At 43.5% G+C, this 24712-nt stretch overlaps 1 pseudogene; it reads left to right on the top strand.

Annotated features, from left to right (window-relative positions):
- The first annotated feature begins 17331 nt into the window (after positions 1–17331).
- LOC146862587 (E3 ubiquitin-protein ligase MYLIP pseudogene) lies at positions 17332–18584 on the top strand (annotated as a pseudogene).
- Positions 18585–24712: the final 6128 nt, after the last annotated feature.

Below are 24712 nucleotides of genomic sequence, written 5' to 3'. Positions count from 1 at the left end.
CAGCTTTAGCAATCAGACAAAGCGATGCCATAGTGTTAGGACATCAATCCTAACACAAGTACCACACGCAGTAGAGGTTCTCTTGAACCGGACCCAAACACAACACTTGACTATAGCAAGACTGACGGGTTATGAATTGACATTGTTCCAGCCACACATAGAAATCAGACGTTGTAGTACGTTAAATCCTGCCACACTTTTGCCATTAAGTGGAACAGACCCACTGGCACATGATTGTATTGAAGTTATTACTATTACGACGAAACCCAGACAAGACTTGACAGATATTCCACTATCAGATCCAGACCTGACATTATATGTAGATGGTTCATGCATGAGAACAAATACAGGAGAGTTAGTGGCCGCTTATGCAGTCACGACAGACACTGAAGTTATTGAAACAAATTGTATCGATACCTTGTCAGCTCAAGCAGCAGAGCTCATCGCTCTGACACAAAGCCTGTATTCAAGCCAAAAATACGAAAGTCAACATATACACAGATTCACGTTATGCATTCGGAGTCGTCCATGACTTCGGCGTGCTTTGACGAGAGAGAGGTTACTTAACTTCTCACGGTGCCCACATCCAGCACGGTCCCCTTATTCAAGCTCTGTTAGATGCAATACATCTGCCGACTGCAATATCGATTATGAAGTGTAAAGCCCATACAAAAGTGACTGACATTATTTCTCAGGGTAACGACCTAGCTGACAGAACAGCTAAACAGACTGCTCAGAATCAGACTCATCCAACTGACACGACAAAGACAATAGTTCCGACACCAACACACTGCATGACAGTTAAGGATCCCGCCCTTGATGTAATTGACATACAGACACATGCCACACCAGAGGAAATAAAGAAATGGACCGAACTAGGAGGGATCCAGACAGATCAGGGATGGATGACGAAGGGAAAATCTATATGGTTTCTCCCCGACTCAATGGTTCAAGTCATCATTAACACAATACATAGTCCAGCGCACCTAGGAGAGAAAGCTATGCTAGACAGTATTCAACACATTTGGTTCAATAAACACTTGCGAGCAGCAGCTAAACAGAAAGTACGTACCTGCATGATTTGTTGTCAGTTCAATCCAGGAAAAGGCGTACCTGTAGAACAGGGTGGATTTCAACCCCCCGATCACCCTTTTGAAGTCCTCCAGATGGATTATATCCAGATGGAACGATGTCGAGGATTCAAATATGTCCTCGTAGTTGTATGCGCTCTTTCCCGGTGGACAGAGGCGTATCCCGTCTCAGATTACACTGCCCCGACTACTGCCAAACAATTAGTTCGTGAATTCTTCCCACGATATGGTTTGCCCCGTATCGTGTACTCAGATAATGGCCAGCCGTTCTCATCCGAGTTAATGAAGTACATTTCACTCTTGTTAGGCTATCAATGGAAATTCCACTGTGTCCGACATCCCGAGGCAGCAGGTCTCGTGGAGCGACATAATCAAACTCTGAAAATTAGACTGTCCAAAGTATGTAGAGAAAAAGGTGTCGACTGGATAGTAGCTTTACCAGTTGCGCTCTTTTACATGAGAATGGTAGCACACTCTCGAACAGGGCTATCCCCGTATGAGGTGATCTTCGGTAGACCACCAAATATGTGGGGGACGCCTATACCTCGTAAAATCACTGATGTTGATTGTAATATGCTGACAGATTACCTGGCTTCCTTGATGTCTGCACTACAATCTTGTCGTTCACAGGTAGCTGCAGCTTTTCCCGATAACACTGAGGTGAAGCCCCATGACGTGGTTCCGGGGGACCTTGTACTTGTAAGGAACTTCGACAGAAGGAACCCGCTGGAGCCTCGCTGGCAGTCGCCTAAGCTCGTCTTATTGACCACAAGGACAGCTGTGAAGATTGAGGGACGTAAAGGGTGGTTACACTCGAGCCATATAAAGAAATTTCATGGACTACCATCGGATTTAAACGTTCAGCCCTGCATTCCCTCACAGACTGACTCAAAACTCCCCCTGGTTGAAAAGACAGAAAAAGAGAACTATAAACTGAAACTAAGGTCTAGCAAGTCAGACAATTCGATTGTTTAAGTCCTTTCCAAGGTGAATCGGTTGAATTTGTCTCTGACATGTATCCTCTAGACCGAAATAGAGAGAGAAATAGACAGAAACAGCTCAAGAAACATGCGTACTGTAAATCACTTCGTAGTCACTGCATAGTGACATTGTTAATTATGTTTTTCCTAAGTCTTCTGATTATTATTACCAGTATATTATTACACATGTATTACCCTATTTCCAAGCGTGCTTTCAATGCTACTGCCGAACATTCTTTTAGCGAATTACCCCCGCATGAGTTGTCCTATAGATTTGCGCTGCGCAACAACACATTCATTAGTATGTTACATCATTCTCATCAGACCAGCAATGCTACAAATTGTTGGATATGTGGCCGACTCCCTCCCTATCAGAAATACAGGGGAGTTCTGCCCCTCTTTCCGTATCCATTCACACACAATGGCTCCTGTGGAGCATGGTTTAGTTTGATTAATTCCCTAGATTCAAACTCAGTAGTTTATCAAGACAACTGGGTATGGGGAAACCTGAACCTAGTTTTACTTAAAGTCTGCTACCCTAACAAGGAGGGACTTTCCAAAAGAACAGGGACTGATCTAGAAAATGAAGTATATGGATTAAGTAACTTTACACTTAACCTCATGATCCTGAATGTTGAATCCGAAGCCACACCAATCTTGCCCGCTATGTCAGTATTTCCAGTTAGAGGCGAATTATGTGTAAGAAAGAATGGTTCAATACACATGGGCCATAGTAAATGTACCACTGTAATAGAATTCAGTGATAAAGGCAAGTCTACATTTAGAGCTTCTCGTCACTCCTACTTCATCTGTGGTCACACCGCATACATACGCCTACCCCTAGATTGGTATGGTACCTGTTACATTGCATTCCTTCTGCCACCTGTTTTCCTAGCCCCGCCTGATTATCATAGGAATACCCATTTAGTACACAATAGACAGCAGAGAGACCTCCCGATTGTCGACTACACTGAAACAGCATGGGAGAAATACACAGATTTCAATAAAGGTTTCTTTCCCTACATAGGTACAGTCACTAATAGTAAGCTGATACGTAGATTAACTAGAACCCTTGAAGCAGTAGTGAATGAAACTACTTCCGCCTTAGGCAACTTAACAGAGGAGCAGTCTGCGATGCGGATTGTTGTTCTTCAAAATCGTCTTGTCCTTGACGTCATTCTGGCCGATAGGGGCGGAGCTTGTAGGGTCATCGGATCAAGTTGCTGTGTTTTCATACCAGAAAACGCGCCGTCAGTATATAAAGCCATAACTCGACTTCATAAGATCGTAAGCCAGATACACCAGAATCCAGGCACCTGGACTTGGTCCGGTTGGTTCTGGAGCGTGTTGTCAGCCTGGGGATGGAGGATCCTATCCTTCCTAGATATTGGCTTTCTCATTCTATTCAGTTATTGCTTGTGTCTACAATGTGGGCCAGCGATTTGTGGTCTGTGTGCCACATCGTGTATCCCGCCTTCAAATTTTCATTCAAGATCCTGGAAGAAGAAAGAAGAACAAATGATGCTATATGAACAGATTGATGGATTGATGAAGATGGATATTTCATGAGGGTCCGTAGGGGACAAGGAGGGAATGAGGAAATATGAATTTTTTATGGTCAATTGTGTCCCCTATCTTAGACCCCAACGGCTCCATGTACATGCTACAAGTACATGTATGTTCCCTCCAGTTCCAGCTATGAAGACGCAAATACATGTGCGTCCAACGTCAACCTGTCCTCTTTCAGATTCGCCATGAATGGGTCGAATATTCCATTCCTAAGTATGATTGGCCACCGACTTTATATGGTTCACTTTTCACGTTTTACAGTTCAGGCGAGTAGGCCCTGAATTCTGCCATCAAGCCTTTTCCTGCTTCTGCCTCTGAAATGCTCCAGCCTAGACCTGCATCGGTATCCATGAACTTTGTCCTACTCCCTGCGCGGCTAACGGTGCCTGACGCGGCCTGTTGCCTGCCAAAACAGTTCAGCCTTCAAGTTATCTGCTCCGCTCCTCATCCAATGCATTCCTGTCTAGTAGTTTAGGTAAACATCCTTCCTGCTACCGAGCAAAGGGCTCGGCCTCGCTGTCTTTATGCAAGTAATTCATAGCCCCTGTTACTATGGAAGATTCCTGCCCCCTCGCATCTCATGTAGACACATAGACGCTTGTACACGCACTAACAGTCAGTATAGAATAGGATCTGTCCGAGAAGACCTTTCCTTCCAGATAATATAGTTCCTTAAACACAAGATATTAGATATGATTTAGGACTAGGTTGTCCTGACACCCCAGACTTCTGTCTCCACATGTAGGGCTAAATGTCAAGTTCCCTTCACCCTCTAGTTGCACGTCAATCACACGTCATGCGGCTGCGCGCGCATCTCTGCCAAATATTTCTGCTGACACTGCAGGATTCTCTTATGGATCCACCCACTTGTGACATCATTTTAAATGACGTTTCTAGTATACGCCTATTATTACGCCTATTTTCATTACGTATGTGTATTCTTATCTGTATTATCAGCTGTTACGCCTCCTGCATCTGTCTTAATGTAATACTTTTCATATATATATGGTTACTTGTCAATAATGCATTGCCTATCCCTTCCTGAACCTTCGTGGTGATGGAATATGATTGCCTGGTTCGAACCATAATTCCTTTGTAAGGAATAAAGTCCTTTTCAGAACCTCTAATACCACGGATTCTGCCTCTTATTTTGACTGAGTTATTCTTACTAGACTTTACCGCTTAAAAAATAGTACAGGTAATTTAAATATTTACCACAGTCTGACCGCCATCGCTGTGGAAATGGAACTGTCTGACATTTAGTCCGCAATTCCACCCACCAAATTACCATGGAGCTGCCATGTAGGTGGTCGAAAAAATGCAATTTTTCCATTGCAGCTTGTGCTGCAGCCCTGAAAAGGGCTGCAGCACAAGCTGCAATGGAAAACGTCATTTTGAAAACATGCATGCACAATGTCCCAGGCACCATGTGTTGCCTGGCACACGGTGCATGGATGTTTGGGGAGAAACAACATGTGCCCCTCTGGCCCCATAGCAGAGGCTCACGAGGGAGGGGGCCCTGCTAGGGGCCCCTAAAGTACTCTTCCGTCTGCCTTTACATGGCAGTCAGACTACCATGTAAAGGCTGAGGAAAAGTGTCATCATAATCCCTACTGCCGTGCCTTCACAGGCACTACCCCATTGTAGGGATTAGGGTCCAACTGACACCCTGACGGGCTCCTTGAGCCTGTCGGAGGCGTTGGTTGGTCCCTCCAACAACTGTGCTCCAACCAACCGCATCATAATGCGGTGGTCGGACAGCTATCCTGGCTGTCAGGCAGATCTCCACCAATGGCCTATTGAATGTGGTCCGCCTAACATCCTAATCGGGTCCTCAGTGTATGAGTGAGTGCATGAGTGTCTCAGTGGGTGTATGAGTGTCTGAGTAGGTTTGTAAGAGGGTGTGAGAGAGTGTGAGTGGGGCTATAAGTGGCTATAGGAGTTTCTGAGTGTGTCTGTGAGTGGGACTGAAAGTCTTTGATAGGGGTGGGCAATAAACTCCACTACTCTGGTGGAGTTTGAGGTGTTTTGTCACTCTGCACCCCACTTGGAACACAGAGGGCAGCAATAACCAGCATGCTCATGCCTAGACTTCATCCTCCAACCAGTAGTACTCAAGGAGGCCCCTTTAAAGGGTGATTGAGATTGTCGGAGGCCGGTCTGAGCAATCCCGCTATGCGCAACAATAGGGGTCCCTGGCCCCCAGTGACCCTCAGCAGCCGAGGAGACTTCATCCTCAAACCAGTAGTGTGTCAGGAGGGCCTCTGATGAGGTCTTATCACTGCTGCTGTGGTGGACTTACTTGTTGCAACAATAGGGGTAATTGACCCTCGATGTCACGCATATAAGTGGGCATTGTGTATGTATGTGTACCACTATGACTACGTATGTGTGACATAAGTCCTTAAGGGTATGTAATGTGTAAGTTGCTGTGCTACCTACCCTATGTGCGCACTTACCTGTTGAGGAGATGTGACTTGATTGCAGACTGCACTGTTTCAAGTCACTTCAGCTGGTCAAATTCCTCTGAAACAGCCAATACGTCATTCCAACACATATGCTTTAGAGGCTTGAGAATTTTGATGCATCTCATGCTCAGCGGCCTGCCTCCAGAAGATGCGACACTTTGGGAAAATGTCATAATTTCCACTGCGTGAGTTTTATTGGGGATTTTAGGTGGGAACGCCTACCTTGCATATGTTAAAATTAATGTGTGTAGCCGATTCCAACAAAGGAAAAAACCTATTCAGAACGGCAAAAAGTAATGCATCAGCCTAGATGCGTCACCTTGTAAATATGGAGCAATGACATCATCACCACCGAATAAAACAAAATGATGCAGCAGCGGTGCAAGCTCCTTGTAAATATGCCCCTTCAACTTGTCAGATTTCTATGAAACAACCAATGTGTGATTCCTACGCCTGGGTTTTAAAGGTGCAGACATTTTCAAGCCTCTTAAGCTTAGTGGCCCGCCTCCTGAAGATGCTGCACTTTGGGAAAAAGTCACATATACAAATGCATCAGTTTTACGGGGGGGCTTTAAGGTGGGAATGCCTACCTTGAAAATATTAAACTAACGTGATGCGATTTCAACGAGGGACCAAATGATGCAGGCCGATGAAAAGTGATGCATCAGCCTACATATGGCATCTTGTAATTATGGAGCAATGACAGTGCTGCCGCTGCATCAAAAAATATTACTCAGCTGTGGGGCAAGCTCCTTGTAAATATGCCCCAGGGTACCTTCCTGTCCTTTCGAGTTGGCAAAAGGCACCTCTGCAAGAAGGCTTGTGGTGCAGTACTATGCCAATTTCTCGTAATTATGCCCTCTACTGTTAGAGAGATGAACCACTCACATATACAATAACACATTCTGTAGTGTTACTGGTGTGAATTGTGAATCTGCAACGGATCTGCAAATATCACCGCAAATCAAAAAAAATATAAATAAATATTCTCACACAACCACTTTGACCCCCATAAGGACACCCTTACCCCCACTTTGACATCCAAACAGACACTCACATACCCAGTAACATACCCAGACAGATACTCCTATACTCACTGTGACACCCAGACAGACACTCCCACATCCACTCTGGCAACCATACTGACACTCTCAGATCTAGATAGTCTCGCACCCACTCTGATGCCCATACAAGCACTCTCACACCCAGTGACACATACAGACACTTTCATTCCAACTTTGATGTTTATACAGGCATTCTAACATACACTCACAACAGACACTCTCACACCCGCTCACACATCCAGACAGATGCTCTCATACTCACTCTGACACCCAAACAAAATCTCTCACACTCACTCACATTCAGTCACACACACACATACACTCTAACACCCACTCACATATACAGTCATTTACCCTCTCACAGATTGACAGAGACAGTCAGACATCCATTCACAGACCCACTCTGGCTCTCACATACCCACTGACCGACCCAGATACACAGTTACATACCTACTCAAATACACACACATATTCACTTACACACCTACTTTTAGAGAGATAAACCACTCATGTATCCAAGAAGACATTCTATAGTGTTTCTGGTGTGTTTTGAGTGGAGGCTTTTGGTTTGTGAATCCACAATGAATCCGCATGAGATTTAAGGAATTTGAATAGAAAAAAAACTGTCTTTAGTGAAAGGGTTGGCTCTGAAAAGAGGGCCTTGGTGTTTATGATGTGTACCTGATAACTACACATAATGCAGAATGCAGTCTTTGAAGCTCTTGAGGAACACCATGTTACCTTTCTCTGTCAAGTGAATGCCATAATTTCTCTATTTACAATCTATGTCAAAGCGTAAATTGTTTTTGTAGATGAAGCCCCTGTTGTGGCCTCTGTGGAATGCTGAAACTGTTTTATTGCCGCAAAACAAAGAAGGGAGTGAAGAGGTATAACAAATCATGGACTCAGCCTCCTCTATAAGTAATGCAAAAACAAAGAGAGTCCACTTTCAATTCTAAAAAAAAGTGCTATCCTTACCAACAGTGACTAAACCCAAGAGAACCAGTCGGTTTCTAGCATGGGAGAAACAATATGTGTTCTAAAATACGCAGACAGGTATTTTTTAACTCACTTATCTAGGACCCTTCCACTGTCACATCAAACACAATATTTCACTTCACTTGAAAGTGCTCCCACCTATCCGTAGGTCATAGCACGCTCCGTCCCGCAGCAGGACGGGAAGAACCTGATGATGAAGCATGCCACCAAGGGACCTTTGGGTGGGTGAGGGGTATTTTAGAACACATATTGTTTCTCCCATGCTAGAAACTGAATGGTTCTCTTGGGTTTAGTCACTGTTGGTAGGGATAGCACGTTTTTTTGGAATTGAGAGTGGACTCTCTTTGTTTTTTCGAAACAGTTTTATTGACATGTTTCTTTGCTTTGTCTATCTGTGGACAGAATTTGTTTGACCACTTCCATTTCTGCTTTTGACAAATGTTAGAGAGCAACAAGGCACTGTGAGGGAAAATGGCCATTAATTGTGTGAAGGTATTCTTCATTAGGATTTCCAGTCCAACCCAAGTAAATGTGCCTAGGCCATTGCCAGCACAGTGTATAATCATGAGGTTTGGATGTTGGCAATCCACGATGTTTTCAATCAAAGGCAGCAATTGATGCCACTTTAACCCTCTCTGGCCAACCCAAGCAATTTCCACATTAGGCAAAACCAAGTCCTTTTCAATACCACTATTTCTCGCACACTCTCTTGCTCAAACCACAAAGCTATGACCCACAATCCACACGCTAACCATTTGAAGGCAAGAGTAGCACACAGGCGAAGGCTGGAGCTAAATGAGACAGTTGTTAAAATGAAAAGCAGTTAGAATGGAGCCCAGCACGTAATAAAAAAAAGAAAAACTGGATGATGTAAATATGCAGGTAGCTAAAATTAAGTCGTAATTTGGAGAAAAAAACGGACTAGATCTGTGAATTGGCTCTGGAAAAGTGATTTTTTAATGCTATTTGAGATATGCTTATATTTTCAAATACCACTCCTGCTATTGTTGAATTTGAAGCTAGTATGCTGAGCCTTTGTGCTACTGGTACAAGACAGTGTTCCAAAGGTGGTTGCTATGAAACCTGAGCTGAGGCAGTGTGGGGGAAGGGTTCGGAAGAGACTGTACTTTCAAACTTAAAAGTAGACTAATTTAGACTCTTTCCTTATTATAGAAAAGTTATTTTGGAAATCATTACTATCCTATAAAGTTAAATGTAGGTGCAAACTTATAATAGTATAATGTTAAATGGTTTAACATACTCCCATATATATCCACAAATCCACCACAAAGTTACTCGGGGGGGGGCCGCGCTGAGCATTGTGAACGATTCACAGATTCATGGGTAAACCCAAACTAATTGGGCTTCTTCGCAGGAAACATGGAAAGTGATAAAGAAATACTAGCCTTTTAGAAGTGGTATAACAAGAAAGAAAGATGAAAGGAAGCCTGTGATTTGTTAACTAGAGCACCATAAGTAAGAGCACATGGTGAGGACTAACCATTTTACTTGTTTTTCTATTGAGAGAGGAGAAGGTTTACAAGAGTTCTGACTAGAGATTTTATATGAAAACAGATGTTACCAGACATAGAAATAAAACTGAGAGAACAGCAACAAGCTTTTACAGGTATGGTAATTAGATTGTAGATAATAAAAGTAAATTTAGCAAAACAAATAGCAAGTGCATGTAAGCTGAAAGAAAATGTGTAACTGCTAGACACTACACTAGATGGGAAACTAGAAGGGTGCTTACATGAGAACAAAACTAGAAATATAGTGAGCAGGAAAAGAGAAAGAGGAACTGGTATATTATATTAATATTAATTTTATTATGCCAATATAAATTAATAGGTTTGAAATTAGATGTGGGTGCGTCCTTATAGTATGTAATTTAATAGTACGCACATTTGCATATGCTCATGCAGTTAGGCAGACACTTACAGGCCCAGTTACACTCCCATAAAAGCACTTATGTACCCATCACACATATAGCTAGATAGCGACTGCCACAGCCACTCACATACCCATAAGACCATTCACACACCCATTTACCAACCTGTACGTCCACGTTTGCATACTAACCTGCCCTTACAGTCTGGGAGAACATCTACAGAATGCAATCTCCACCACAGGAAGAGTTTTAAGAGGGCTACTTCAGAACTCTTGAGAAGGGAGAACCCTGATTATAGTTGACCTTGAAATCAAGGCCCCTAAAGGTACTGGATCTGAGAAGGAGGGAAAGGAGTAGAGAAATGACTGGGCAAAGGTTCCAGAAGTGAGAGGGGATCCCCCAGAGAGAGAGTTCCCTACTGGATTTGATGCAGGAAGTAGTGTTTCCTCCCAAACCCAGTCCCCCGAGGAGCTCAAGGAGAGACAGGCTGAGAGGGACCTGAGACTGCAGCTGGCCCAGGTAGCTGCACAGGAGAGAATCATTGAAGCTGTGAGAGCCTTGAGAGAGAAAAGGGTCTTGTTGGCTCATGAAGTAACAGTCAAGGAGGTGGACATGAAGACTAAAATAGCTGTTAGAGTCTAGCAAAAATGGTGGGAGCAAAACAGCTGTGTCCAGTGCAGAACAAAGAGTCCATATTCCCTGAGACTTGGTGCCTGACTGTAAGGAGTGCTGTGATATAGACAGATTGTTTTAGGCATTTGAAGTAGCTCTAGAGGTACAGAGGGTCTCTGAGGAGGAATGGGGAGCTGGCCTTTAGAGTCATGTTCCTGATGATGGAAGGGATACCCAAGTGGCCCAAGAGAAGGGGTTGAGATATCCTATTATGAAGGAGGCCCTTGTCAGTGAGTCTGAATTTACCCCAGAGGAGTGCAGGTTGCAATAAAAGGGCAGCCAGCAAATATGTCATCACTCATAGGAGGATTTTGTTGGGTACCTTTGAAATGTTTTTAAAAGGTACTGTTGTTTTTCAGAGGCTTTTTCCAATAGTCTTGTACTTTTTGATTTTTTTCCAACAGAACTGGGAAGAGAGAACTGTTGTCAGACTTTGAAAAACATGATGGTTCAATGGAGAGCTAAGGAAACAATTAGATATCTCTGCTGACAGTACTTTAGACATGAATGGGAATGGAAACACACTACTTCCTGCTTTATGCTTCTTTCCATAGTAGTGTCTTTTGGAAGGTACATATAATATACTGTTCTATGAAAGTAAGTACAGTCATCTGTATCTATTCCAAATGTGGGTGCATCTGCTACCCAAAACAACATATGAATATGAGGAGCACCTCTTGCTTGGTACTATTTTTGCCTAAAGAAATCAGTAATTTCTCCAAGAAGTGAACTTTTTAATGCAGATGAAGGACAGCATACTTTCAAATCTGAGCTTAAAGCATATGCTAACATTTGCCGGATCCAAAGAGCAAAGTTCTTCTGGTGTCTACAATTTGATGTCTTTAATATTACAGTTTATTTGTATATAAAAGTTATGTAAGTTATCTCATTCATATTCTGCACAGCTCAGACTTAGAAACCAAGGGCCTGATTCAGAAAGGTAAACTTACACTTTTGTGTGTTTACTACTTCTGGTATTCACAAAGTTAAGGTTAGACCAAAAGTCTAAATTTAAAACTTTTCTGTATTTTCAGTGGTAAACTCAAACAAAAAGTCACACTTTACTACTTTTTGGTATTCACTACGGTAAACTTTGACCAAAAGTCTAACTTTACTACTTTTAAGTATTTACAAAGGTAAGCTCAGACCAAAAGTCTAACTTTAGTACTTTTTAGTGTTTACAAAGGTAAACTTAGACCAACAGTCTTAACTTTGTGAATATCGAAAAGTAATGAAGTTAGACTTTTAGTCTAAGTTAGGCTTCTGGTCTAACTTTACCTTTGTGAATACCAAAAAGTGGTAATAATAGACTTTTGGTCTAACTTTATCTTTGTGATTCGGGACCCAAGTTTTTTTTTAGTACAATCTTTATGATTGTTTTTCCCCACTGTTCATTGATGATTCTTTCAACAGTGCATAACTTTTGGTGTATGAGTATAGAACCTGAGAACAGTAAAAAAGGAAATATGAACCCACAGAAGTCATTTGTACGATGAGAAGCATGTGACATTTTATACAGTGATTAAGCATCTCACTTAAATGTTTGAAGGCAGGTGCCATTATAATGACTGCAGCTGGTGGTGGTTCCCCCAAGGGTTCTGTACAGGTGGACTGTCCTGATGCTGTGGTAACTTTTTGGAATTGTTTTAAGTACTTCCACATGGAAGTTCCCATGTAAATAATGCTTTATAATGCCCCTGGATAACTGCTTTTTGCACGTATGGCAGTACTGATATTTATCTAGACTCTTTTTTTCCCTTAACGGTATTGTAAGATGCTTCAAAACATCACTTTGTTTTGTGCTTCCTGAAGTACTTGTGCACAAAAGTGTATTTGTATATAGTTTAAAACAGTTCAGTTATGTGTATTTGTTAATTGTTTGGTGTACATTGTTTTGTAATGTCTTAATTAAATGTTTTTGCAAAATTATAAAAATGTATTTGTTATTTTAGTTATAGGTCCCAAACACCTCCACACAGGTACTCATACATGAACTCACACACCTATAGAGTCATTTAAGCAGGTACTGACACACCTACACATACACCCATATAGCCACTCAAAATCACATACTGCAGTGGTTTGGCCACTGACCTGAAAAGCAGGTCATCTGCAGGGGTGGTGAATGCTCCCCTTCCTCCTAGGACACCCCTTAGCACTGCTGTAGTGCTACAGGAGTCCCAACAGGTGTCCCAAAAGGGAAGGGGGTTTGGAAGACAGAAAAAAAAGACACTGACGTCTGGTCTAGCCGGGCACCTGATGCTTCTGGAGTGCAAGTGGTCACTGTCTGTAGTGCAGTTTGGTAGTTTAGCTCTAAGGAAAGGAAGATTTCAGGTATCAGTGATGCGTAGGTGTAATACAGTGACCAACATATATCAAACATGCACATGGTATTCACCTGATACCCAACACTTGTATGTACACGCTCTTCACAGGGGTAAATCATCTACAGTATACACTATTGTTGCCTTTAGGACTTTACTTCAGGGCTTCGCTATCCTTGTGCCTTCAAGATAGCTGTAGCGATTTATTGCACACAGTAATCATTCTTAGTATAGTCTATGTAGAGCTCCACTATCCTTGTGCAGTCACGATAGCGCAGTAAAGATTATCTGCACACTGTAAAAACCCGTACATGAGTATTCCAAAACACCCGGGGAAGGAGGTGGCAGGTGGCACAAGAATGAGAGAGGGACAGGGGATTCCCAACATATACAGTCAGTCACACACCCATTTACATATGGACATTGCTACTTAGATAGACTCATATACTCATACAGCCATTCACACACTGACTCATACAGTAACACATACCCTTAGTTATACACTGATACACCCCCTCTCACACCCAAACACATAAACTAATACAGCTACTCTCATTCCCCTACACACATTGATAAACCTACACAGTACTGACACATTCATGCAGAGACCATAACAGCCAATAAAACACCCAGACACTCACTGATACAGCCACCAACAGACCCATGCTCACAGTGATACAGCCTCTAACACACCATGGACATACTGATACAGTCACTGACATACCCATCCACATAGTGACACAACTATTGATACACCCGGCCGTACTCCGATACAGAAACTTTCACACCCAGGCACATACTCATACAGGCAAAAACACTCCCAGTCACATATTGATACAGCTACTTAGACATTCAGGCGAATACTGATACAGTGTCTGAAACACCAATATACATACTGATACAGCCAGTTACATACCCAACCTCACACTAATGCCGACACTATCAGAGCCAGGCAAACACTAATGCCTCCAATATTATACACAGGCACACATTGACATATACATTGACACACCCAGGGACACACCAGGGCAGACACAGACACACCAAGGCATACAGCAGTGCATACACGGACACATCCAGTCAAAAGACTAATGCATCCAATAACAGACTTAGGCACACACCGGTGTATACAGTGACACACTGATGCATTTACTGATGCAGACACTGATACAACCAGGCATACAGCAAAGTTGAAACCCACACACCCAGTCATACAATAATGCATACAATATATACCCTTGCATACACTGATGCACATGCTGACACACCCAAGGACCAACCAATTCAGATACTAGAACACCCAGCCATACACCAAAGCAGACACTGACACACCCAGACAAACACTAATGCATCCGCTAACACACCGAGATATACACCGATGCACACACTGACACTCCCACACTGATACAGTCACTGACAAATTAAAAACATAAAGTTAGCTCTGTGTTTGACCAGATGGTGGAACCAATTTTTTCTAGAAGGGGTTTTAAATATTTTTTTTTAACAAAAAGTGAACAGGGTTGTAAAAGGGTAAGAATGGGAAAATGCAAAGAAGCAACTAGCTTTAGTTTAAAAAAAACATTATGCGGTCACTGAGGGCGCAAAAAAAAAGTTACAGCGGTGCTTCTTCACTGTATCCAAGAATGGACCCATAGAATACATGTTTACAGTGACAAGCATGTGGCATTTCGCATAGTGAATAACTATGTCACTCGATTCTTCGCAGGCAGCTGGTATTGTAATGACTGCAGGTGATAATGGTTCTCGGAAGGCTACTGTAGAGGTTGACTGTCCTGCTGCACCTGCTTTCTTCCACATCATCTGATTGTTGACCCTTTCATGAAGAGTTTTAGGTGCTTCCACAAAATTTGTTCCATGAGAATACTTCTTTGCAGTGCCTCTGCTTGCCGCAAATATTGCACTGCACATGTTGTGCTGTTATTTTCTTTTCCCCAGAAGGTATAGTAAAGTGGTTCAAAAAATCACTTTATCTTCTGCAGGTTGGTGTGTCTTCCTCCTTATTCTCAACAGGTTGTGGATGGTTATCTTGTATAGACGATGTAGTTTCAGCCGTTGTGTGAAAGCAAGGCACCACTGGTTAACAATCCAACTTCTTGAGACTTCACTAGACAAGCAACTGCTTTTGGCTGCAGTTTTCTATGTGCATGGGTGGGGTCCTAATGTATCCAATCAGAAGGAAGCTTTGGGTGTGTTTTTGAGTGAATTTGTGATTAAAGTCTGTAAATTCATGGATTTACATAAATCATAAAATGTGTAAATTTGTTGAAAAATAGATTTAAGGTGGTTTATAGAAACTTGTAAATATGTTCACACTGATGTCATTAACAACAATAAAGGGGATTACATATTTATGGTAATTTATAAAATTTTCTGCAAATCTGCAGATTTGTTCCCATCACATGATCTGGATTACAAACCATGGAGAAGTAGTCCATCTATGTTTACAGACCCGCAAAGGTACAGCGGTACCCCAAAACATTATTTAAAAATAACATTTGTTTAGTTACATTCAAAAACTTCATATACTTTTCATAGGATACATATGTGAATTTTATGTTTTTAAATGTATTAAAAGTATATTTATAAAAAAGAATGATTACAGTATAAAAAAAAGGAAATCAAAATAAATTGTATTAAACTTAATATTACAAATAAACCCCACATAATACATTAGTAATGGAATTGAAAAACCTTTGAAATTCACTAAAAAAACAAAGGTTACAGGGATGTTATAGTTAGGCTCATATTTCACTCCTACAAAGCCAGTGAAATTCAGCAGTTATAGTTAGCTGAGCAAATTATAACTTACGCCCGCAATGCGCTTCTTAATAACCTCACATATTACATCACTCACGGCATGATCAGTGACATCACTGATGTAATCACTGTTGACATCTCAAATGACATCACTGATGACATCACTGATGAGTTCATCCGCAGAATCATTTCCACATCGTCACACACCAACACAACCACTGATACACTCACTCACACACCCATACAACTGATCCCAAACCCATTCACTCATCCACAGAGCAATCCACACACCTATTTACTCACCCATGAAGCCATTCAAACAGCCACTAGCTTACCCATATACCTATATATACACTCACTCACCCATATAGTTACTCACATAGCCACTCACTCACCCATACAGCTACTCACACACCTACCTATTCATTCATACAGCCACTCACACAGCCACTCACTTATCCATAGACCTACTCACACAGGCACTCGCTCACCCATACAGTCACTCACACACCTACCTATTTATCCATACAGCCACTCACACACCCACTCACAAACAGCTATAGAGAGTCACACAACCACTCAGATCACATATGTTAGACATTGTATCACCTATTAGTAGTACAGAAAGAATAGTAATTTAACTTATCCCCAAGGTTAGAATATCTCTTTAAGTCTCAGAAACGTTTACAAGATACTTACACTCACTGGATGATGTCATCAGTGATGTCATTTGTGATGTCACTAACCATGTCATGAGTTATGTAATATGTGAGGTTATAAGCAGTGCATTGCGGTGGCATTCGTTTTAGTTAGCTCAGGTAACTGTAACAGCTGACTTTCACTGATTTTGAATGAGTGAACTCTGAGCCTAATTATAATGATCCTGAAACCCTTGTTTTTTTCAGTGAATTTTTTAATGTTATTTCCTAACTATAATGTCCTCGTAACCTTTATGGTTTTTTGTGCATTTCAAAGGTTTTTTAGGCATGTTTTTCATATTAATTCCCATAGGTATTTTAGACACGACTACAGATCGAACAGAAACACACCAAATTTGGCAGAAAGGTATTTCTTGGTTCAGAAAGTGCCCTTTTGTTATTTGGTGGAAGTCTATTCAGTAGTTTGAGAGTTATTAAAGGAAAAACAAATTTATATATATAGGGATGCAACCCCTCCGCGAATCCTCTCGATTTCATGCAGAGATCTGATTGGCTGCTAACACTTCAACCAGGAAGTGTTAGCAGCCTTCTTGGGACTAGGAATAGCCCAGGTCTTGGGTTTCCCGAAGGACCCTGCCAGAGCCAAAAAGCATTTTCTTTAAAATAAAGTGCAGCGAAAATTGCAACAGATTTTCTAATTCAGACCAAAAATGTAAATAGAAAACCAAGCGTGGTCTTGTGCACTTGTTTGCTTGCCAGCTACCTGGTGGGCCGGGTCCTGGGGGAAACTGCACAGACACGAGAATTGAAAATGTTGCAGGAGAGAAGAGGTGGCTATGTTAGAGAAGCTGTTGTTCAGTCACAGCTCCCATGCCTTTCAGCCTGCCAGTGTGCAGAGGACAAAGGATGACACTGCAATAAAAGTTAGCATTGCACCATCCACGATCTTTATGCTTGAGGTCGGTGAAGACTGGATTGTCTGTGTGGCAGCACCATGTGCAAGAGTAGCCCTGGCTGCAGTACCCTCCATGCTGTGCTTTGCTACGAGGCCAGACCCCTTGATCATGGAGGTTGGCGTGGATCTCATAGCGCATGGGGAAGGCTGTTTGACATTTGCATATGTTTTCTTGCATGTAAAAGAGGATCTGTTGACAGACAATGTGCAGTGTTCCCTGGAGCAAGCAGTGGAGCTAGGCTCATTGTTGGCTCAGATGGAGTTTAGGGATTACAACCAGCATATTGCCAAGTACTTCTACCTTGAGCTGTGAGAGAATAAGCTTGGCACCACCACTTTAAAAAGTATCACTGCAAAACACAAGGCACTGGAAGGGGTGAGATACACCTAGATTACTTCAACTCTGGAAATCTTTGGAATGGAATGGCATTCTGTCAGGGACAACGAAGGGCAGAAATTGATTATCGCCATTGGTCCCTTAGGTGTATCCCCCTGTAAAGAAGATTTTAGCCCTGTTAAAAGAATTAAATATCCAGAAATCCAGATGGCAACCCAGTCTGGCAAGAATGTCTACCTGACTGCCATGAAGAAAACTGGCACAAGTATTGTTCTCCTCTTCAAAATGATCACCACGCGAGCCACGAGTAGACTCTACAGACCAATAACTGAGACCCATGCTGACATAATGCAGTACAGCAGAGACATGAAAGGCCACTTGGCATCTTTGTTCCTGAATGAAAACATTAACCTCGGCAAGGAGTTGAACGACCATGCCCTGTGAGTACTGTACAATGATGGCATTGTGGATCTTGTATCCAGCAGTAACCAGAGTGCCACAATCTCCCCCCTCAAGTCTTCAGAGCAAGGCCTGAGCTGTGATAGTTGAGAGGGCCTCCACTGTCACCAAACCAAGGACAAGCAGTAAAAGCTGAGTAAGCTGAGCAAGGCCATGCCACAGTCTGCTGCGAGGAGAAAATCAGTTCGGGCTACTGTCCATGTGGCCACATGCTGTGTTGTGAGGGGTGTGCTGGCCAGTTACAGTTCTGCCCTGTGTGTTGATCTTGTGTGGAGCGTGTCCAGCATGTCTACCTGTCGACCCACACAAGTTTTCTGAACCTTACTTTGATAAGATAATTGCATCTGGATACGCTCCGGTTTGAGATACAAACTACTGGACTTTGTTGAAAGGAACTGCACTGCTAAGCTGTATTAATAGAGAGATGGTCACTCCAGCACCAGCCAGAGTCAAGAATCAGAAATACTTAGCCGGCTGGTGTGTATCTGACTTCAAATGGAGGTCATATCTCACCAGCCTTCTCATTCTAGAGGAACTGGAAAAGGGTGTTGTTGGAGCAGAATGCCTTTCTCTTCCTATAATCACCCTATTTCTGCTATAGGCTATGATGTCAAAGAGACCTTTACGCAGCGTCACTGAGGGGGTGACCACAGACACTTACACTGAATAATGATGATTTCCCGCAGCTATGTATAGCATTTTATTTGGTTTGATCTATTCATTCTTTTTGAATTTTTTGATCTTTTACTGAATAGGACTCTATCGTTTTTATGATTAAAAAAACAAAGAATGCGTTCTTAACATTACTTCTGACCCATTTTATGACTCGATTCCAATGTCGTTAGGAAGGCCTATAGACGGGTACCGGAACTTGAAAATCCGGTTCGGAGCCTATGTTTCCGACCGGATCGTCCCCCGTTCCGTACAACCAAGAATGATGCGAAGATCTCGTCCGCGTCTGCCCGTCTGACTCTTTCAGAGACGAATCGTGCCGTGTAATGGAGCCGGATTATGAAAGAGCAAGTATGATGAGGGATTCGGACAGCCTTTATAATTCTTTTGCCCGGACCAAAAAGACTGTCGGAATCGGTCTTTGGGGGCCCATAGCAGGCCAGCATTCACCCGGGGCCTTCCGATTAATGCCAGTGGGGGTACCCATGGGTCCCCCCTTTCAGACCATGCAAAATGTGGCAGGCACCAAGGGGTGCCCGCCACAGGGTGCACGATGATCCCCCAACCACCCCTTTTGTCAATGGGAATCTGTGTACGTGTTCAGTACACAAGCTGCCATTGAAGTCAATAGGAGTCCAACCAAATCGTATCCGGGATGCATTCAAATGCATCGTACTTGTTCGGTCAGACTCCCCTGACACAAATCGGACGGAAAACATTCCGGACACGAGTCATTCGGTTTCCTTTCCACACAAGATTGGAATCGGGCTCTTAGTTGTGTGGCATCCAAGGTTTTTTCTTTGTTGCTGTGCTACAGCTATATGCATCGAACAAGCCACATTCCCATTACCATCCTTAAATGGGTTTAAGTTTCCCGATAGGGAATGCTGACTTGCAAAGAGCAGTTTCAGCTAAGGTTGCATTTTGGTGATAGCAGCATTGAAACATGAATTCGGAGGACTGTGAGCGCTTGGCCTTTATGGACTCGTTCTCTCCAAGGAGGAGACCGGAGAGGCACAGGTATGCTCCAAGAGAGGGACCATCACTCCAGGACAAAGAGTTTGCCAGCCTGGAATGGGCTTTGAGTGCCGCCTGCTCAGGGATCAGGGCTGGCGCTTATGGACACAACGCAGTCCACCCCTGTGGTCGCGGATGTGACTTTACTGCCCGGTTTGCAGGGGTATAGCTTCAGCTGTGGCCTTGCTTTAGATAATTTAACTCATAATCTTGCTGATTCTTTGAGGACAATGTTTTCATTTGCAACATCCAACTTTTCAGGAGCTTGGAATACAGAAAGGACAGGGACTAGAACATTTGCAGGAAGAAACAAAGGTCTGTCTGTTTCTTGTACACTGAACACCGCCCTGGCCACCGCGTGTCTCCATGTGACCTTGACTGACTCACGCTGCTTCTTGGTGTGCATGTGTTTTCTGATTTGCATACAATCCCTTATGGTGTCTGGGTATCTGAGCAGTGTTATCACCACCATTGAAAGGCAGTACATTTTAAAGAGCTGTGAGTTAGGGCAGCTGGTCAGCTGCTTTGACATTGCCACAGGTGCTCGAGAGGTCGGTGCAACAGAAGCACACTGAGTAGAGACAGGGTGGGTTCTCTCGGTAAGAGTACTGATGTAACAACGGGGCAGTAAACTGAACAAAATATTGACACCCAAAATATCCCCATGCAAAAATATTGTAACCAAAATATCGATGTCAAAATATCTACATCCTATACTTATAATGGTAAGTACAGAAATATCGATAAAAATATATAGATTTCATAAATATAGTTGTAGAAAATATTGTTTTTATATAAATATCAAATACATTTAAAGATATTCAAGAATCAACCCAATTTAAAAAATAAATTAGATTTAATATACATTTTAACAAAAATAACAAACGTAATTTGCACATGTACAATAATTAATATATATATTTTAAAACAATTATCAAACTAATAATTTTAATGCATTTTATAATTTTACAATTATATTCAAATTTAACAAATTAATATTTATATATATATGTATATATATCAACCCCAGTTGTCCAGATCATGAGGCCGCACACACCTGCAGGTAGGTCTCCGACCTTTATTATGAAAAACAGGCAGCTGCCCATCCCTTTTAAAGTCCCTGGGCCTTACGCGTTTCAGAGAGTTCCTTTCTCCTTCTTTAGAGGCCGCGTGAATAGCCTGCACTTTACATACTACTGCATTATCCCCTGCGTGTTAATTCGTTTTTAATTGGCCTCCAGTGTGCCACAATACAAACTTGGTTTTCCTTTCCACAATGCAAGCTGGGAAATGCAGTTTCTTTATGTACAATGATACCCTCCAGTGGGTTCATGATATTTACGATACTTGGGGACTCCTTTCCATGACCCTCCATTGAACCTCAGATGAGACTCTGCCTGTTAGCACTCCAATCTCCTGCTGAGCCAACCACAAGGGCAATTTTCCTCATGTGGACCCTTGTGTTTGCTAACACAGGTGGTGCGATCCCTCCGCGGCCTGGACGCGCTGCGTAACATGTCAACCCCAGTTGTCCAGATCATGAGGCCGCACACCGCTGCAGGTAGGTCTCCGACCTTTATTACGAAAAACAGGCAGCTTTCCATCCCTTTAAAAGTCCCTGGGCCTTACGCGTTTCAGAGAGTTCCTTTCTCCTTCTTCAGAGGCTGTGTGAATATCCTGCACTTTACTTGCTACTGCATTATCCCCTGCGTGCTAATTAGTTTTTAATTGGCCTCCAGTGTGCCACAGTAAAAACGTGGTTTTCCTTTCCACAATGCAAGCTGGGAAATGCAGTTTCTTTATGTACAATGATATCCTCCAGTGGGTTCAGGATATTTGCGATACTTGGGCACGCTTTTCCATGACCCTCCATTGAGCCTCGGATGAGACTCTGCCTGTCTGCACTCCAATCTCCTGCTGCGCCAACCACAAGGGCAATTTCCCTCATGTGGACCCTTGCGTTTGTTAACATGGGTGGTGCGATCCCTCCGCGGATTGGACGCGCCGCGTAACATGTCATCCCCAGTTGTCCAGATCATGAGGCCGCACAACGCTGCAGGTAGGTCTCTGACCTTTATTATGAAAAACAGGCAGCTTCCCATCCCCTTTAAAGTCCCTAGGCCTTACGCGTTTCAGAGAGTTCCTTTCTCCTTCTTCACAGGCCGCGCAAATAGATTGCACTTTACATACTACTGCATTATCCCCTGCATGCTAATTAGTTTTTAATTGGCCTCCAGTGTGCCACAATACAAACTTGGGTTTCCTTTCTACAATGCAAGCTGGGCAATGCAGTTTCTTTATGTACAATGATACCCTCCAGTGGGTTCAGGATATTTACGATACTTGGGGATGCCTTTTCATGACCCTCCATGAGCCTCGGATGAGACTCTGCCTGTTTGCACTCCAATCTCCTGCTGCGCCACGGGGAATTTCCCTCATGTGGACCCTTGCGTTTGTTAACACGGGTGGTGCTATCCCTCCGTGGCCTGGACGCGCCGCGTAACATGACAACCCCAGTTGTCCAGATCATGCGGCCGCACACCGCTGCAGGTAGGTCTCTGACCTTTATTACGAAAAACAGGCAGCTTCTAATCCCTTTTTAAGTCCCTGGGCCTTACGCGTTTCAGAGAGTTCCTTTCTCCTTCGTCAGAGACCGCATGAATAGCCTGCACTTTACATACTACTGCATTATCCCTTGCGTGCTAATTAGTTTTCAATTGGCCTCCAGTGGTCCACAATAAAAACTTGGTTTTCCTTTTCACAATACAATCGGGGAAATGCAGTTTTTTTTTTTATCTACAATGATACCCTTCAGTGGGTTCAGGATATTTACAATACTTGGGGACGCCTTTCCATGACCCTCCATTGAGCCTCGGATGAGATTCTGCCTGTTTGCACTCCAATCTCCTGCTGCGCCACGGGGAATTTCCCTCATGTGGACCCTTGCATTTGTTAACACGGGTGGTGCTATCCCTCCGTGGCCTGGACGCGCCGCGTAACATGTCAACCCCAGTTGTCCAGATCATGAGGCCGCACACCGCTGCAGGTAGGTCTCTGATCTTTATTACCAAAAACCGACAGCTTAACATCCCTTTTAAAGTCCTTGGGCCTTACGAGTTTCTGGAAATGCAGAGTGTTGGTGGTTACTTGCAGTTACCTATGATTAAGAGCGCCCGTTCGAAACACGTCAGGACTGCTGAAGACGCGAGGGTGTACAGCCTGACTTTCCCTGATCACTACTTACACACTGGGAGTGTGGCTCACCTGGAGGCAACCTTCTTCTTTCACATATTGTGGCCTGCCCAGTCGCGAGCTGGCACCACCGCCAGAAGCAGATCCTTTGCTGGGGGACTACTCAGTAAAGACACGGAGCAGCAGGTGATTGTTGGCACTGGGGAGAGTGCAGAGCCTCTAAATTGGAACGTTTTGCTAAGGCTGCAGCCTGCCAACAGCCCACTTGGGAGGTAATGCCAAAGGACTTCCAGTCCCATAATGCTAAGGGATATGTTCACCTGATCATGTTTGTGTTCTAATTAAAAAGGGAAGTTTCTGGAAATCCGGAGTGTTGGTGGTTACTTGCAGTTACCTATGATTAAGAGCACATACTCGAAATGCGTCAGGACTGCTAAAGATGTGAGGGTGCACAGCCTGCCTTTCCCTGATCACTACTACCTGCTGGGAGTGCGGCTCACCTGGGGGCAACCTTTTTCTTTTATATATTGCGGCCTGCCCGGTCGCGAGCTGGCACTGCCGGGAGAAGCGGATCCGTTGCTGGGGGACTGCTCAGTAAAGACACGGAGCAGCAGGTGATTGTTGGCACTGGGGAGAGCGCGGAGCCTGTAAATCGGAACTTTTTGCTAAGGCTGAAGCCTGCCAACAGCCCACTTGGGAGATAATGCTAAAGGACTCCCAGTCCCATAATGCTAAGGGATAAGCTCACCTGAGCGTGTTTGTGTTCTAATTAAAAAGGGAAGTTTCTGGAAATCCAGAGTGTTTGTGGTTGCTTGCAGTTACTTATGATTAAGAGCACACACTCGAAACGCGTCTGGACTGCTGAAGGCGCGAGGGTGCACTGCCTGACATTCCCTGATCACTACTTACCTGCTGGGAGTGCGGCTCACCTGGGGGCAACTTTATTTTTCATATATAAATATATATATATATATATATATTTATTTATGATAGGCAAGGACGAGGATCCGCTTGTGAAAGCCGCTCCGTAATGGAATTGCCTGACGTGTTTCAAAGCTCCATATGCTTCTCTTCAGAGACTTGAATGGAGACGGTGTGTGCAAACGCTGAACCCACTTCGCCATTTTCATATTGCACACCCACCAATGGGAAGCTTGAATGAGACTGTGCATTTTGGGCGATAATGGATTTAGGATGGATGCATCTACTGTGGCCCATCTGAGGGCTTTTAACCCCTTCGCCGCGGTGGTAATTCCCCCACGGCGCGGGGGGGTGGCAGCGGCAGCGTTGTGCTCGTTATGAGCCCAGCTCATCATGAGGCACAGTGGAGCTGTGCTCATGACGAGCTGGGCTCGTCACAACTTAACTCGTCACAACTCCGCCCACTAAATGATTCTCCCGCACGGTGAATCAATTATGCGTGGGAGTGGCGCAACCGTTATCAGTAATGTCACTGACCATGTCATGAGTGATGTAATATGTGACGTCATCAGCAGTGCATTGCGGGGGCGCGAGTTATAGTTAGCTGAACTAACTATAACAGGGGAATTTCTAGGGTTTTGTATGAGGGAAATGTCGAGCTAAC

The sequence above is a fragment of the Triturus cristatus genome, chromosome 2_2 (assembly GCF_964204655.1).
Source record: "Triturus cristatus chromosome 2_2, aTriCri1.1, whole genome shotgun sequence".
Classification (NCBI taxonomy): Eukaryota; Metazoa; Chordata; class Amphibia; order Caudata; family Salamandridae; genus Triturus; species Triturus cristatus.
Note: the sequence above shows the minus strand (reverse complement) of the source record. Positions and strands in the feature narration are given on the sequence as shown.